General features: G+C 40.0%; 1 protein-coding gene across 6 annotated transcripts in view; it reads right to left on the reverse strand.

The window, feature by feature from the left end:
- The window catches only part of CNTNAP2 (contactin associated protein 2), a 1,669,434-nt gene that overhangs the window by 1,607,707 nt on the left and 46,453 nt on the right, over nucleotides 1-15,274 (reverse strand). The gene's annotated exons all lie outside the window — the stretch shown is intronic.

Below are 15,274 nucleotides of genomic sequence, written 5' to 3' on the forward strand. Positions count from 1 at the left end.
TTTATATACTGTGATTATCAACAAGTCTTAGGTATATATAAAAATATAGAATAATAGTTGAATATGTAAAATGTGAAAAAATCCCTTAAAATACTTCGCAGCCTCAAAACCAAAACCTTATATGCGGCCACTATACAACTCCAGTGAAATCCCTGCCTCTCAAAAGCATGAGCAATTAAGCACTGTACACTGAAGGTGACACTATCTGGTCTCAAGAAGATATGTTTGCTAGGGCGTGGGGGAGTAAAAGTGATATATTCCACTGATAATGTTCATTACAACATCAGCAGAACTATTTGGTCATCCATTTACATTAGATATTCTTCTATATGTGAATTTAATTACATTGCATTGCAAATAGCTGAAATACTTTTTAGTAGCATTTGCTGGGCACTCCAACAAATATGCCATACAAGCTTTAATAATTACATTTCATTTGACAATTTTTAGCCAGTAGAACGCAATACAGGAATAAAATAGTGTGCAAATTATCCTATATTGATAATTAGCGGTAAAATGAGTCACCACACACTTTCACAAAGTACCTTGTCGTTGTTTAAATGCTTGAGAACAAACATAGTGATCCTGAATGTTATTACCAAACTAACATTTACATTTTTATATTTTGTAAGTGTAAACAAACCCATTTAACATGTTTGGATGCAAGTACTGAGCTCTTTTACCCATTGCTAGTGACATTTTTCAAAGGGAAACTATCTTTTTCCAATCAAAGCAAAATATTTCTATACCCACTGACTGACACTGGGCAACTTGTCACCTCTTTCTCTTTCCCTTTTTTCCTGTCATTTAAATTGTAAGCTCTTCAAAGCAGGACTGTCTCTTTTTATGTGTTTGTACAGTGCCTAACATGGAACTTTGACATTCGTTGGGACATCTATGCATTACTGTGATACTAATTAATAATATAAAAATGTTATTACTAATTTCCTGAAATAGGAATTATTTCTGATGCTGGTAGAACAACATAGACTCACATTACCAAGAAACACCACGAGAACGATGGCAAAACCAAATGTTTCTCAGCAGTTTACAGAACCACAATGCATAAGGAACAACATAAACCCAACAAAGAAGAAATATTATAACAACCAGAAAGGTTAAGGAAACGGATCTCTGCCAGATCTCAGAATCAGTGGTGCAAATTACATTTCTGTGTGCCCCTGGTTCATTATATTCATCCTTCTTCTGGTATGAGAAGACTCGGATCTTTTGTCATTCATTGCCAAGTGGGTTTGTGACTCATGGTGTCAGACTGCCTATGTTAGATACTTACAGGGCTCCCATAATTGTAACTTCTAAGTAACAAATGAAGCTGATGAGCAGAAACAAGTATTTTCCCAAGAATAATCTGAAAGGAAAATTCATCATTAAAAATCATGACACTTCCTAGTTTTTAATAAAAAAATATAGGAAGTGGATCAGTGTCTTGTAAAAATATAAATTTTTGAACAAAAGTTTTAATTTAGGAAAAAAGTCAAAAAGGAAAACTTTCCACTAGCTTTAGAACAAACTTGTTAAATTCTTCCCTTTAGCCATCAGAAAGGTACACAACTCTGATACTTTCTATAATTCAGGTGCCATACCTCTTGATCTACCTGTCATCTAGCTACAGTACCTCCCTATCACAAGGTAACTGATTACAGACTACAGTGTCTTCAACAGATCACTTCTTGTTACATGGCCTGGGGCAAAGGATAAAAGGAAGGGGATGTTGAGTCAAAGGGGAATTAAGGGGGAAAAATAGTGGCCTCTTCTGCTGACTAGCTAATACAAGAGTGTGGGAATTATTGCCCTGTGTTTTTCAGCTGATTTACTTGGTTTTTTGGACAATAAAAGAGCCCCAAGGAAGGGCCTAAAAAAAAAAAGAATAATGCTTGGAACTTTATTTCCTCTTCTTTTGCTGGTGAAACTACCCACTAGCTTACACTCTCCTTCCATGGAAGTCCTCACAGACCTCATATTGTGTATGAACAAAACACACCTACCTAGTGAACCCTCTTCCAGCTTTAAATTATCACTTTCTGCCTCCCTACTGTTGCTAATTACGTTACTATTGTCATCCACTCTTCATTGAGATGAAGACCTTTCTTAAGTCATACAACTGCTGTTAAGTTCTTTCTGAATGGGATGTCACTTAGCCCTTTCTGACTCTCAAAGCTACTATCCTACCTTATACCTAGACATTTCTGAAGGATCAGAAGCAAGACATGAGCTATTCATGTCTGGAATTCTTTCATGACAACTCTTTCACCTCTAGCCTCACCTCTCTTTTAAAACTTCCTATAGAACTTTGTTTCCTCAGAAAGGTTCTGGTAAAAATGATCTTAGTACCATGAAAAAGGCCAAGAACTGTACTGAAAGTACTGAGACTACCCTTCTCCAAGCTGTAATGGTGTTCTTCTTGTTCCTTATTGTACATCCCACACTCTTGCCACTGGGACACCCGAGGTTGAGCACCTCTCAAAAATTGAGAAATTCCGATTTAAAAAAAAAGCAAAAAAATAGCCCTTTTATTCTAATTCTGTTTTCAGCTGATCACTTATCAAAATGGCTCTTCCCAATACAGTCCAATAGGGTGCAGCTGCATCAGTGAGTCAGACTGCAAAATGAGGTTCCACAGCAATGCAGCAGGGCTTCATTGAATACCCTTCCAGTGACAGTACAATGAGGGGCAAATTTAAGAGTACCCTTAATTAATGAACTAACACTCTAGTATCTTGACTGGTATTCATCACTGGCTCTCATCCTACTTGACTTCAATATAGCTTCTGCTCCTGTCAGTGATTTGATCATTTTTAAGCTCCTCTCCCGTTTTGAATCATGGCTTTCTAAACATGCCCTTATTATATCTGATGAAAGCTTACATCTTCCCCTTACTTTCTCAGGCTACAGAATCTAAGCCCCTGTTTTCTTCTCTAGTTATCTTCTCGTACATCTTCTGTCCTAGGTTTTAACTTTGGACATCACTTCTATATGGGACTCAAACCTATATATCCTTAGCATAATCTCTGATTGTCCCTTATCTGTTTGCTCATTTTGAGTGTTAGCTCTTGGCCACACTATAAGTGCCAACTACTGACTGCTCCAGGAACAGAAATCCTCTTTTTAGATACAAAGTCCTCTTTGCTGTATGACTCCATCACACTCCGTAACTCATGCTTTAAACTTTACTCTAAGGCCTGGCCTACACTGGGGCGGGGGGAGCTAAGTCCGTCTAAGTTAAGCGACTTCAGCTACAAAAATAGCATAGCTGAAGTTAACGCACTTAGAGCTACTTACCGCGGTGTCTCGACAGTGGTAAGTCAACTGCTGACACTCCTCCTTCAGCTCCGCCTATGCTTCTCACTCCAGTGGAGTACAGAGTCAATGGAAGAGCGCTTGGCAGTAGATTTATTGCATCTTCACTAGACCCGATAAATCAACCCCCCCTGGATCAATCGCTCCGGAGGTAAGTGTAGACATGTGTCTGGAACCAGAATTGTCTAAGTCTGCAAGTTACCACCGTTAAAACATTGGCAGAACTTGTCCTTGCTTGATACTTTTTTAATTCACTCCAATCTTTCTCAATGTCCCTCTATTGCGGTTAATCTTTCCTTTGTACCTATCAATCTATCTAGAATTTCCCCTGCACTTCTTTCTCAGTCTAAGTTAGTTACTTCCCTAGCCCCTGATTCAGCAAAGTATTCAAGCAATTACCTAACTTTAAATATGTGCTTATTTGCCCTTGATTTCAATGAAACCTAAGCATGTGTTCAAGTGCTTAGCTGAACAGGGATGGTCTTAAGCAAGGGCTTAAAGCTAAGCATATTCTTAATTGCATTGGGGTCACAGTCTTTTTATTTTTTCCTCCATAAAGTATTTTGTGATACTGTGTGTTAAGGTTTCTGTATTAGATAAAGCATAGTGATATAATCTGTCACAGTACTGTCAGTCAATCCTGTTTTCAACACTTATTTCAGAGCTCCTTTCTATCTCTGTTCTTTTATGTACACCTACATCTGGTTCCAACTCTCCAAAATTTGGATTAGAGTTTTGGTTTGTCAATTTCCAGTTCAGTATTAACTTTAAGTTCCCTCCCATTTTTAATTTAATCACCATCAAGCTCAGACAACGTAATGCTCCCTATCACCCCAAATTCACCAGCAGAGGACACCGAGGAGCTAATACCAGAGACCTGGTGTGTTACTTCATCAGAATATATGTTCTCTGTAGGACCCAGAATAGGAGTTCTGACCTGAACTTAATTTCATTGGGTCTTCCAAATGACTGGTATGTTCCATCGGGCCAGCCCTATACTGTACTGAGGATGGAAGTATTATCCAATGGATAAAGCACCCGTCTGTGAGAAGATCCGGAGTTCTAGTTCTGGCTATAACAATGACTTGTGTGACCTTGAGCAAATCACTTAAGCCTTGAGGCAGAGAGATTGTCTACACTATCATGCATCCGATGAAGTGAGCTGTAGCTCACGAAAGCTTATGCTCAAATAAATTGGTTAGTCTCTAAGGTGCCAGTAGTACTCCTTTTCTTTTTGTCTACACTGGGAAATTTTAGTAAAATAGCTATTCCAGAGCAGTTATTTTGGTATAAATCCCCATATACATTCTTTTATTCTGGAAGGAAAGGATCTATATGGGGGCTTATATCAAAGTAACTATTCCAGAATAATTTCCAAGTGTAGACAAGCCTTTATTTTACCCATTTGTAAAATGGATATAATGCTAGTTACACCACTTTGTAAAATGCCTATTTATCAATCATAGAGAAGTGCTATAAATGTCAAGGACCACTGTTAAAGAAATGCATAAGACCAGATAAAACTGAAAGCATAGGTACATGATAGCTCTCACTGATCTTAAATAAAAATACTGACCAGAGATTTTTATATTTAAATTACAAAAAAAGACAACCCCTCCCCCCATGCTTTTCCCCATCAGATTTTATTCTTGAAGAATTGTAAATTATATTAGTGTTAAATTAAATGCCCTGCCACTGGTTGTTTAAAAATAAGTCAGTTTAGTAGACTTAGACAGCTAGCTTTTTCTTTAGAAACAATATTGAGCAAAAAGCAAACATGAGGTTGTTTAGGCCTCAAAATATCTATTTATGGTAATATATTAAATAAAACACACGCAATCTGAGTTTAGATTCTGCTTGTGAATTCAGATTTTACTTTGACACAAACTTGCTTAAAATCCTGCCCTCAGGAAAAATGCCATTTCACTGTTTTCTTAAGGGTAATTTTGTGTCTCACTGCTTTAGGGGTCTATTCTTTTCTTCTGCACTCACACAACTCCCTGAAGTATTAATAGAAATTATGCACACATGGGATAGAAGAAGAGAACCTTTTTTGAGGCTTTCCCTGTGTCACAGGGTTCATTCACCACTGGGGCACCTCCTTGTGACTGTCTGAGGAATCAGCTCTTATCCAGTATGACACCTGCTTCACCATCTTGTGGCCCTTTCTTGCTCTCCAGGACTCACATATTCCCTGTTTGTGACTCAACCCTCCATCAGGTCACTGTACAGTCCTCCCCTTCAAGGGTATCAAAGTCTCACTGAATCAGCTGTTCTCATGGCACTCCAGACACTCTTCCAGTCCAGGTGTTGTGCCACCTGGTGGAGGCCCTCCCACTACGTCTGGTTCCAATCCAAGGACCCTATGTCTAGCTACTGTGATCTGTTTGCTCCCACAGCCTGTTGCTATTTCCCTGAACTCCTTCCTACTTCCCTGCTCTATCCTCTGCCCCCCAGGTTTACTGGCCCAAACTCCCTCCTCTCAGGGAGTAACTATAGGCTATTTCCCTCTTTGACTTTTGCCAGACTGTAGCCCCAAACACTCCTCCCTTCTCCCAGGGAGCAACTGCAGACTACTTCTCCTGCAGCCCCCTTTCTGCTGCAGATTTCCTGGCTTTATACCTTAGCCCACTTCTCCCTCAGCTGAGCTTTATCAGACATTGGTCATGTTCAGTCAAGGTGGACTCTCCTCCAGGTGTGCCAGGATGATCAGAGTGTGAAAAATCAGGACTAGGAGTATAGGCGCCTCTATAAGAAAAACCCCAACTATTAGGACTGTTCCTATAAAACCAGGACAGCTGGTCACCCTAGCCCTACAAAGTTAATTGGCCCTAGCTGCACCACTTTAACCCTTTCATAACCCATATGATGTGAACACCCCATCAAACCCTGGCAGAACATGTGGCACACGGATATAATTACTTCCCCTCCACATCAGTGAGTTGTCCCTCTCTGAAACCATGAAACTGATCACAAAACATTTTAGCTGATACATTGACTAAGATTTTCAAAAGTAACTAGATGTGGGTGCCCAATTTGAGACATCTTAGAGAGGACTGAGTTCCAGAGGACAGGTGCTCAGCACTTTTTTAAAAAAAATCAAGCTCTTTAAGGTGTCTTAGGTTGGGCACCCAAAATCAATACTCATTTTGTAAAATCTTGGCTCCTAGGTAGTATTTTCTTATGTCAACAAGCAAAGTAACCTTTATTGTTGCTGCTCCAGAGATTTGGGGATAAATTGCAAAGCAAACATTGATTGATAATGTTTGATATAGACTTGAAAGATCAGCTTGAAAATATGAGTCACAAGAGTCTGCTTGCCTATTCATAACAAAATTATGGATAGATGGTGACAACATTCATTTAGTTTTGCTCACTCTAGAGGACCAACAAGGTATAATTTTTCCATGGCTTGTTTAATACACACATTCTTGAGTTTCAAAAAATCATAGTCCCTAATCCTACAGCCCTTTTGAATTTACTTCGATGGAAGCTCATTCATTGTGCGAGGTAGTTATATAACTAGGCCCTTCTTTATGAAACCAGTGGAAATTTTAATCATTTTCACCAGTTTTCAAACATCACAGCTATACTACTAAGGCTTAGTCTTTACTAAAGATTTGTCCCAGTTTCAGTCATGAATGGTCAGCCACAATGTAGACAGGCAAAGTAAAAATTATTTGAACTGGTGTAGCTTAAGCCTACTGGAAATCAAGGTAAGATCCACTCGGGCAAGTAATGGCTTTGACTGTATACACTATGAATAGCACCAGTGCAGCTAAAACAATGTCTGGAAATGGATCCTCAGAGTAGATGAGGCCTAAGGTCACTCAAATTAATTTGCCTCACTGCAGTATCTGAAGTGGCAGAGCCACTGAAAGGTAATAGAGATTTCAGTCCCCCTGCTGCAGCTGCCAAGGCAAAGCAATCTTAAACTATTTTAAATGGTAACATCTGTATGTTTGAAGCTAGAAGATTTTGTGTTTTGTTCCTTTTCTAGTAATGTAAGCGGGGGAATAGTCCCACTATTTTGGGGAACTTTCCTGGCTTCTGCACTACCCTGGTGAAGTGGTCTAGCAAAAGGATCTGAGTCCTTGCTCCTGATTTCTTTACCCAGTAGCCTCCCTGCCCTTGAGGACTCCCCTTCCACTCTCCTGTCTGGCAGAGTCCTCATAATCCCAACAAGGCTGGGCCCAGGATTCCTGAGGGGCTTGACCTCCAAACCTGCTGCGGTCACCTAGGATAGGGGCTAGGGTGTCCCCAATCCGGAGTACTCTCTCTGCACTGGGCACTTCTCTGACCCACTGACCATTACATACAATTTAAAGCAAATACAAGTTATTTAATCAACAATTTATTTTAAAAAGAATAAGGAAACACATCAACCCGCTCCGTGGCAGGGAACATCACAACGTCTCTGTAATGTCACGGCAGTTCACAGTCTGTTCCTTGTAAGTCCCAGGCCTTCTTCTCAGGCCCTGGCTTTGCTGCAGGGATGCTGTGGGTTGGACACTTGCTCTGGTGGTGGCCACATGCTCTCAGGCTCTAAGTGGTAGGACCCTTCTTCCCTGTGTTGCCCCCACCCTGTTGGGGTTATGATCCAAGCCTGGCCTGCAGAGCCTCTTGGCTGCAGTGTCTCCCTGTGCTGGGCCCACTGCCCAGGGTCCCCCTCGCTCTCCCCAGCTGCTCACCGCAGCCAGCTCCAGACTGCTCCCACCCCAGCTCCACCACTGTCTCAGCACTGCTGCTGCTCTGACTCCAGCTCCCTGGGCTGCTTTTTGGCCCCTCTGCCTCTGGTTGTTATAGCTCTGCTCCCAGGAAGGTCTGCTCCCAGTACTGACCTGCTTCCTGGCCCCTCTGGATCTGGCACAGCTCTGCTCTCCTGCTCAGCTCTGGCCCCTGCTTTCTCCTTAGCTTGATCCCACTCTGTGTAACTCAGGCAATTCCAGCTTACAGGGAGGACAGGACCTCCCTGGCCTCCTGACACCCTGATTAGCCTGCCTGCCCTGTCATTCAGGCTGACCTGGAGCATTGGCCTCTCCCATTGTTCCTGGTGACTGTCAGTCTCAGGGTCCTGATTTCCCATTGACCCTTCCCCTTTTAGTACTGGGAGCTAGCAAATAAAACACCCCCACTGAATGTTAGTAAGGGAACAACAGTCCCCTTACAGTAAGGATGTGGAATTGCAAAATTCCCAGACTACTTGTCATAAGGGAGCCTCACTGAAAAGTTGCACTACTACCAAGCAGGAGTCCATAGGCTCCACTGTGACTTCTGAAACAAGTTCCAACCTTGAAGATAAAGGGCTCATTCCTGCATATAGCCAAGCACCTGAACTCCTATTGATTTTAGTTCTTCTACAACCAGAATTCCCCACTGATTTTTTTTTTTGTGGCAAAAGACTGAGTTTTGGGACCAAGGAAGTTCTCTTTTTACATAACATTTTCAGTTAAATATTTATCTTTTGGTTTCACATCTTTTACATTTATTTACTGTGGTACACAAATAATACACAAGAATCCTTTGCATTCTGCACTAAGAGTACCATACATACTTGAACATTAATTGTATAGATAAAATTATCTTAAATGTAAATCTATGCACATATTTGACAGAGCAAATTAAAAATAATTAGGATTAAATTCTAAAACACATACTACAGAATGGCTTTTGAAATTGACTAAGTCAAGCAAACAGCAAAATGAAAACAATTATCCTCAAACGTTTCAAAATCTTTCCTCCACCTTTGCTTTTTGGGGTTCATGTAGACTTCAAATATTTCTTCAGGAAATTACAGCTAAAACCTTTTGTTTGGTAAACAGAAGCTGTGACATTTATCACACAGTAATTTTTATCAGACTCTCTTACACTCTAGTCAACCACCCTGCCCAATACTACTTGGATGAAACTGTCTCTCAAAACATTTAAATTCCTTTTTTTGATTACCAGCATCTTGTGGACTAGTGAGGAAGAGTGATGTTACATTCCAAAACATACTAGATAGTGGAATAAGTCAAATCTTCACTTTCAAAGCACTTAATTTATCCTTTTCCTCTGTATGTAATGTCTACCAGCCCCCAGATGGACCATTTTGAATGAGAAGAAATATATCCCAAAGTTTTTCATTTATGGTACAGAGCTGAAAAGCAAGTATAATATGTTAGGGGGATCCAGTTTTCTTTAGTAAGGCATTTTTCCCTTCTTCCCACACCAGAGCAGCCAAAATTGCAAATGACACTAAACACAATAAATCACATTTGTGAAAAATATTAAAGAGTAGGGGTGATGGAGAAAGGAAACTACTATCCAGTAGCCAGAACAAGGTACTTAAAGATTCCTGGCTTCCATCAACAACTCTGCCTCTGACTTTGGGTGTCATTGTCAGCAATCCCTCAAGGTTGAGGATGATCTCTTTCACAGGTTTTATTTTCCATGGATCCTTTGGTGACTGAAGAGTCCAATCCTTGAGCCACAGACTCGTTGGCAGACATTGCAGGTGGTGGTGGTAGATGGGGTTGGGCCATGATTGCTGCATGCCTGTTCTCTTTCTTTTCTGGCATTTTTCTGTGACCATAGCAAGGTGATTTTCCTCAAAAGTGGATGTTCCCTCTCTGACAAGTCTTTGACAGTTATGCCTTTGGGTGTAACCTTTGGCAAATTAAGACACCAACTGCTAATCATATAAATGCACAATATTCTAGTAATTTGGGGGGACACTGGATCTGAATCTTTACTCAGTGCCTCAGTTTACTCTTCCATTAAATGGATGTAACAATAACCTCCAAAGGGTTGTTAGAACTGTGGTGATAAAGAGACCAGTATCTTTAAGTAAAAAAGCACTATGTATTGAATACCTGAAACAGAAATTGTTTCTCTTAAAATTTAGTGGCAGCAAAGAAACACTATTCTCCCAATTTATTAACGTTTTGACATAAATCAGGCTGGCCAAACTTACTGACCCTTTGAGTCTCATGAGACAAACTTCAGGAGTTTGAGAGCTGGGACATGCCTGCCAGGGCTCAGGGCTTCAGCCCAGGGTCGGGGGGGGGAGGGTGGTCTCAGGGCTTCAGCCCAACGGTGGGGTAATGGGGCTAGGAGCTTCTGTCCTGTGTGGAGGGGGAGGTTCAGGGCTTCAGCTCCCTGGGATGTACCTGCCAGGGCTCAGGGCCTCAGTCCCACTTGAGCTGAAGCCCCAAGACCCTCCTCCCCAGTGGGCAGAAGAAGCCCTTAGCCCCATCACAGGGCAGAAACCCTGAGCTCCCAGTCCAGTAGGCAAAGAATAGGAGTGGAGGATAGGGGGCTTCTACAACTGCACTTTAACTGTAAAAGAGCCACGTGCAGCTCTTGAGCCCACGGTTTGGCTACCCTGACATATATCATAGTAATGCCTAGAGACCACCTAACTTAAGACCCAATTGCGCTAGGCGCTCTCCAAATAAATAGTACATGATGATTGATACCCTACATGGAGTTCTGCAAGGGTTCTTCTTAAAAGTTAATACAGCCTGAGGCTGTATTAACTGTTGAATAGTGCCAGTCTGCATTGTGGAAACTCTCTTCAAGAGCAGGATCCAAGTGGAGAAGCAGATAGTAAAATTCCTGGCTGTCCAATCTCCACTGAAGCAGTTCTGCCAGAGAAGGGGTGGGGGCTCTGGAACTGGTCACAAGATCTCCAATGGATCAAAGAGACCTGTGTGGATGTCCAAGGATCAGGTGATACCGTTGTGCACTAAAAACACTTCTAATGGTCTGATAGAGATGGTTCTCCAAAGAGGTAGTGACATGAAAATATATACAGGTTACATGTGTGCACATGAACTGATTAACTCTGAGGAGTTTAAAAAAAGCAACTCACTGCAAACTACAAATCTTTACCAGTTTCATTCCCATAGCCCAGCTCAGAATTCAATAAAAGAATCATACTGCACAGGTGAGATACTGTTAATGATTTTCTGACATTTGAATATCATTAGAAGCTCTCTCTGGATTTTAAATATAAATTTATACCCCAAGAAGCAAAAATTTACTTTAGCCAAGTAGTTGCAGGATTTAAATTAGTCCAACATAATTTGGCCTTGTATTATTCATTAGTAATGGACACCTCGGTTGCAACTGATTTAAGTATTTTCTCCTTTCAACAAAGTCTTCAATAACCTGTGACAAAGATTTCAGTTCAGTGGATGATTTAGTGAAAGAAAAATAGACCTATATATCACAGAAGTGGTACACAATAAAAGTTACCAATGTGGTTATAGTATCTACTCACCTAAGACTGGAGATGGTCTAAAAAAATTCCATCAGAACTAACAAAACTGAAGTGTTCCATCAATAAAGTTTTAACTTTATCAACTCAACTTATTTTGCATTATCATTTATAAAAGTAAAAACAAAAGTGAGATTTTTCGTTTTATTGATAAATAATTTAAAATAAGGGTCAGGTCAATGGGCTGAAACACTTCATTTTGATTACATAATTTCAGAATTTCTGTTCGTGGGAAATTTTGAATTTTTGCTCTGATTTGCAACAAAAGAGTTGATGTTTTGGAGTTTCCCGTGAAATGGGAATTCCAGATTCTGCCCAGCTCTGCCTCTGACTATACCATCATTATTGTACAGTAGACCATGCTCACACAAGACTTTCTAGCAGAGATGGAGCTCTGGTCCTTTGCTCCAAAAGCAGAAGCTGACCCTTCACGATAGAGCGGTAACACTATTAGGGCTTATAATAAACACTGAACAGTTCTAATTCCATGCAGTAGTGAACAGCAATACACAAAAGATTACAATCAGCAACCACTAACTATTCAATATCTGATAACAAACACAACACTTGTTCCCAGTATGTTCTATCCACAGCCTCAGAGACATTCTTATTATTTCACTGCTGTCATGGTTCAGTGATAATAAAAGTGTAATAAAACCTAAACCCAGAGGAACAGCAGAGCTGTATACAGGAAGCCCAAGATGATGTGTGCTGTTCAGTGCTAATAGTTTTCTAATAGATTTAGAGATTCAGTTTAAGAACCCAGAACTTCAGATGATTACTTGGCATTCATCTCCAAACAGTGTGAACCGCTAAGGTCTGCAAAACTGCAAGTTTCATGGGAACAGAATCCCTTTCTTTCTTTGTATTTTGTCTTTTTGCTTCAGATGCTAGTGAGAACTCAGTAGTGCAGAGACAACACAAATATGTAAGGATTGCTTTTTCACTCCTCCCCCTAAAGTTGTTTTGGTTCATTTTTTGCATAAACCAACCTGTCTCCATCAAAAGTTTATCTGAAATGGTTCATTCATCCATTTTTGGACAGTTAATGGTTCATCTACTCCATTTGTATTAGTGAGCTGTGCAGACATTTATTTCCCTTTGTACTTCCCGTGCACTCCAAAACTTTAACATGCATGAAGGAATATCTGGGTCTATACATATCAATGGTTAACTTCTGTTTCTCTCCGTTTTTGGTGAGAATTGCCTTATGTGCACTTAGGTTATGTAAGAAATGTGAAGCAAAACTGAGGTATGTGAGGAGTTTCACATATGTATGAATCAATACTAATGAAAAGTAAAGACCTAGCATATGTCATTCACAGGAGTCCTGACAAAAGAAACCTGAGGTTTATTTCCTGGCCTTAGTACCTTGACTCTGACTTAGGTTAAAATGATTGATACCCCTGTACAAGATCATGTACTTTGGAAGTCATTTTGAAAGTTTATGTATTTTTAATGTTTAATTTTAACTTGACTACACTTCGTAACATAACTCTCTTCAAGCCATACAAACTTGCAAACTATGGACCTAATCCTGCACTTGTTACTCAGACTTATTTTTCATTCAGGAAAATGGATTTTTTTTTTCCAGAGTGATGCCTGCAGGACCAAACCCTGTGTTCCTAGGACCAGTCCAGAGAATGTCAACACCTGTAAGAGAACTTGCAGTCCCTTGAACATTTAATAGGGGGCTAACTTTTTCAGTCATTATTCAATCCCTATACAAACCAAAAAATCTGTTGACATTTTTTTTTCCTGAATGAGGAGTGCAGCATTTGATCTGAATATAGTAGTGACAAAGCTTTTGCATGAAAAATACGCTCACTATTACCACAAACGATCATGTTACCAATGAACTTACTGAATTAAATTTTATTCATTTCATACTAGCCCATTAATTATAAAATTAGAATTATTATTTTGCATGCTGAAGAAATAATTGTGCAAAACCAATTAGAAGCATTTACGACTGGCACAATCATTTTATGGCAAAAATGTGCTTTTAAAAATACAAGAATTTACAAAATTTTCTATGAAGAGCCACAGGAAACATTTCTCTCCCAAGCACAGAAAACCACTCCTCCCCTATCCTACAACAGTTTAGTCAGCACGTTAACAAGATTCATCAAAATCTAATAAAGCAGCTTCATTAATATGATTATCATCTTATTAATAATTCACAGGTTGGCAAGAAGTACAGTGCTAACAGTATTACAATGCATCCTTTTAAACAAGAAAAGACCATTACTGTAATGCTCATTAAGGTGATCTCTGCAGAAGTAAAATTTGCAGCACATATATTTGTATTTTCTTAATGTAAATGCATAGCATGCATGCACTTATCTAGCAGCATCACTGAACAATGTTTTGCTATATTTGTTCTGCAAACTCAGGCTAAGCCACCTAAGGCACTTCTGAAAAACATCGGCTTCCCAGTAAAGAATCCTATTAGAGTTCAAATATATTGTTGCACTAAGGTCCTAAACACCAGCAGTACTCATTAAGTCAATGGTCTTCATTCTGTCCTCACTTTGATCCTGATGCAGAGCCCATGGAAGTCTATGGCAAAATTCCCACTGATTACAACGGACTCTGGATAAAGTCCATACGCTAGTATATAAGAGAGCTCTGAATCAGGCCAAATGCATATAATGTGGGTTCAGCAGATTTGAGGATTAGATCATATGTTTGTCAAGAAGTTTTCTGACTATTGCAAACATTTTAATATAGTAACAAATAAAAATAATGAATTACCTTTGAAGATATACTAAGTGTTTAAACTCCATTACCACAGAAAAGCAGGGATAGAGTCTATCCACAGGTTTCAGAGTAGCAGCCGTGTTAGTCTGTATTTGCAAAAAGAAAAGGAGTACTTGTGGCACCTTAGAGACTAACCAATTTATTTGAGCATAAGCTTTCGTGAGCTACAGCTCACTTCACTGGATGCAGTCAGTGGAAAATACAACAGGGGGATTTTATATACACAGAGAACATGAAACAATGGGTGTTATACACACTGTAAGGAGAGTGATCACTTAAGATGAGCTAATACCAGCAGGAGAGGGGGTGGGAGGGGAGAGAAAGCATTTTGTAGTGATAATCAAGGGGGGCTATTTCCAGCAGTTGACAAGAATGTCTGAGGAACAGTGGGGGGGGGGTGGGAGAAAATAAACATGGGGAAATAGTTTTACTTTGTGTAATGACCCATCCACTCCCAGTCTCTATTCAAGCCTAAGTTAATTGTATCCAGTTTGCAAATTAATTCCAATTCAGCAGTCTTTCGTTGGAGTCTGTTTTTGAAGTCCACAGTGAGTACATACAAATGTATAATGGTATTGGTAGTCAGCACGCAACAGTCCATGCAACAGATTTATAAAAAACTACTTCCAACTGGCAGGCAGTCAGGATAAAATGGTCACACAAGGGGCCAGGCTGAGTAGGAGAATTGCTAATGGAATACAGTGCCTGTAATGTTCAGGTCACCAAATCAAATCTGTTGGAGAGTGGGTAATGAAAAGTTATTACTATTTGGTGGTATATTTGAAGAGAGTTAGTGTCTCTGTCCTGAGCCTAATGCAAAGTTTCCACATATCAAAACCCACTGATACATTTGGAAATAATCATCAGCCTCAGCAAAGGATGGCATGGGCATGGAAACAGAAAGAAATATCCTTTCACCCACTCTGGGTG

This window comes from Lepidochelys kempii, chromosome 2, assembly GCF_965140285.1.
Source record: "Lepidochelys kempii isolate rLepKem1 chromosome 2, rLepKem1.hap1, whole genome shotgun sequence".
NCBI lineage: Eukaryota > Metazoa > Chordata > Testudines > Cheloniidae > Lepidochelys > Lepidochelys kempii.